The sequence below is a fragment of the Mus pahari genome, chromosome 17 (genome assembly GCF_900095145.1).
Source record: "Mus pahari chromosome 17, PAHARI_EIJ_v1.1, whole genome shotgun sequence".
Lineage (NCBI taxonomy): Eukaryota > Metazoa > Chordata > Mammalia > Rodentia > Muridae > Mus > Mus pahari.
The window spans coordinates 50,174,182-50,177,698 of NC_034606.1; positions in this window are offsets into that span (position 1 = coordinate 50,174,182).

Here is a 3,517-nt window from a genome sequence, read left to right on the forward strand (position 1 = left end):
CTGCCTGAGCTGCTGGGAGTCCTGCCTGAGCTGCTGGGAGTCCTGCCTGAGCTGCTGGGAGTCCTGCCTGAGCTGCTGGGAGTCCTCCCTGCAGGTGCAGTGTCCTGGTAGCAGGAGGGGCTGCACACTGGCTGTGGGTGGAGCCCTGGGCAGGACACACTGGCCTCCCTGAGTTCAAAAGTAGCTGGGGCAGAGACACCACATGGCCCAGCAATCTTACCCCTCAGTAGTGCTCCAGAGAACTCGAATGTCCACAGAAACACTATATGCCCATCCGTCGAGTGGATCAACAAATGTGTTGTCTCTATACAGTTGTTATCATTCAGCCTTAGAAAGAAATGAGATGCCAACAGAACACTTATAGCTTACACAGCCTTGAAAAGATGCCAAGGGCAGAAGAAGCTTGTCACAAAAGGCCACACACAGTAGGAGTGCTTTTTCTTTCATGGAAGACATGTCCAGAATAGATCTTTAGAGACGAAGCAGGTTATACTTTTGCTAGGGACAGGCTTGAGTGGTAGCGAAAGGGTAGAGAGTTGTTCTGGGTGCTGAGAATGTTGTAGAATTAGTTCTGATGGCTGGAGAACACTGAATATACCAGAACCCTTGAAAATAAATGCACACAGTCAGAAGATGGATAATATGAGGAAGTCACAGCCAAAACGCAGCTGGGAAAGGGACCTTTTCAAAGTCAGTCATGTGCTTACCCCGGGGGTCAGAAAAGGAATGAAAATGTATGTCCATAAAATGACTGTTACAGGGGTTTACTAAGGGGGTGATATGTTGAGGGGGACTCCCCCTTCTCAAAGGAAAAGGGGAGGGAGGAATGAGGGAGGATCTTCCTGAGGGGATAGTGGGGGGGGGGCTTATGTTGGGATGCAAAGTGAATAAATAAATTTAATTAAAAAATGACTGTTACGGAAATGGCCACAATGTCTCTATTTTGTTATATTCCCACACTCAGTCCACCCCAGTATTTACCAACAGGTAACGAAGTACACATCTGTGTTGTACTCCTAATACCACAAGAAATAAATTGCTGATAAACTCCACCAAAAGGTAGAGACAGAAACCATGAGCAGAAACACCATACTGGATATGAAAGACATACAACACAAGATTCTACATGTTTGAAGTTCCAGAACCAGCAAAACTAGTCTCTCTCTCAGGGAGGCAGAGGGATGACTGCAGAGAAATGGGAGACTACTTGCTAGAAGTGAAGGAAATGTACAGATAAAAGTCATTTACCCCCTTCCACTGCTACCAGGAGGACCCCTAACAAACCCAGACAGACCATCAGCGTGAACAGCGAACTGTCACTGGCAGCCATTGCCATATCCAACCAGCAGGTGGCGACCCTGGCTTGCCTCTCAAACCTCCACTCAGCCCTGACCATCTTGTTCTCAAAAGCACCATAGTGACTGCAAATAAAGGAGGCCAAGAAGGAAGGTCATTTTGATAACCTAAGCAACAGCTACTCTCGGTGTCAGTACGATGAGACAATGGGTCTAGATGCTGTCCCTCGAGCAGCAGTCATTAGCCTGACTCCAGGCAGAGCATGAGGAGGGGCTGGGTACTGTTGAAGATGATGATGTAAAAAGGTTGTAGGATAAGAGCCAGGCAGGGAGCTAAGTGGGCAGCTCATTCGCATAGTGGGGCTTCGTCTTGGATTGCTCCCCATGCCCCAGAGATGTCCGGGGCTCTTCCGTTAGGGAGAGCACACACTGCTTACCTTCAGGCACACACTGCCCACCATGGAGCCCATGGCCTCTGCCAGGTCTGGCAACGTCAGTCTTTCCAAATCTGTGTCTGTAGAGCTGCCCTCTTTGTTTTCTTCTATGAATGAGGTGAATGAGAATGAGAAAAAGGACATGCCAATTCTTAGGTATGGTGGAGGAGAAGGTTTATTGTAGGTAAAATGGGAGAGCATAGTTAAAGGCAGACATGTCTGGGAGAGTCCAGAGCCATCATGACTTTGGGCCATTTGAGGGGAGGGACCAGGGGAGGGAAGGGTGGAGAGGGGAACCAGGTGCAACAGCCAGGAGATACAAAAGGGGGCAGGTAATCAAAATGTCTGGATTATATAGGGAAGAGCCTCTGGGAGAAGGAGCGTTCAGGGTAGAGAACAGGGTAGGACTGAGGGATGCTGGGAGAACCTGGGGGCCAAGTCTGATGTGATGTGTTAAATAGGCACCTCAGCAACTCAACTTGAAGGAGATCAGCATTTAGTATGGCCCTGACATGGGGCAGTCATTCTAGAAAATGTCCCAAACTCTCTTTTCCATGGTGTCAGAGAAACTCCAACTCCTCTAGCCACAATTTGGGGACCAGAACGCTCCAGAGAATTTCTTATTGAAGAAAGAAAATTGCAGCTATGGCCATCTCCTCCACACCTGACTCGTTTCTGAATTGGTTCCCATCTAGGACTTAGGTCCACAGTATAGCTCTGTTGACAAGATATCCAGGCAGAACCTCGGGCAGGACTCTCAGGATCTGGATCTGCCGGGAATAGAATAGGAGCCAGACAGTCACCACTAAATCTCTTATTTAAGATCACTCAGTGTCCTTGGCTTGCTTCTCTGGGACGAGGTCCAGAGTGGCTCACTCACTGGTCCAGTGTTCATTCTCAGCTCAAGTTCTTAGTAGCCAGAGTCACCTGCTTAGACAGGCGGTCTGCAGGCCCCATCTCCAGCCTCATCCTCTCCAGGGGAGAGTTGTGTGGTTCGGAGTTTAATCCCATAGGGAAGGGGCAGAGGGCTTGCAGCTATGGAGCCCCGCACCATGCTGGTCCAGTGCTATTACCTTATTAAAACCTTCACTGTCTTTTAGCACACATCCCTCGTCCCAGAGGAAGACCGGAGCCTTAGAAAGTTGAACTAGCTTTCCCAAGTCCTCAGGGCCAGGTGAAGGTGAAGTCAGGCATTGGATCCAATTCTGATCCCAAAGCCACCTCCCACAGAATAGAAGGCCCACAGGTGAGCGTCAGCAGAGTCCCTATAGAGAGGTGCTCAGCAAAAGCTGACAGGAGAGCTGGGGGGCTGGTGCAGGGGCGAAAGGGTCTCTGTGCACACCGGAAAACCCAAGTGCAACCCTTGGAAACTACAGTGGAAACAAGAACCAACTCTCAGAAGTTGTCCTCTCTCTCACACACACGCACACACACGCACACACGCACACACACACACCACTACACACATACATACATACACTATTACACACACACCACACATACACACATCACACTATATTCACACACCACACTATATATATACACACCAAACTATATACACACACCACACTACATACACACATACCACATTACACAATACTACACACACATACCACACACACACACACTTGGAATGTTGAATTTTTTTTTGAAAATCTGACATAAGGCTCAGTATGTGCTTGCATACGCATGAGTACCTAAGGTGAGTTCAGTCACCAGACCCACATAAATATTGTCCCACATACCTGTAATCCCAGTACTGGGGGAGTGCAGACAGGAGGTTCCCTG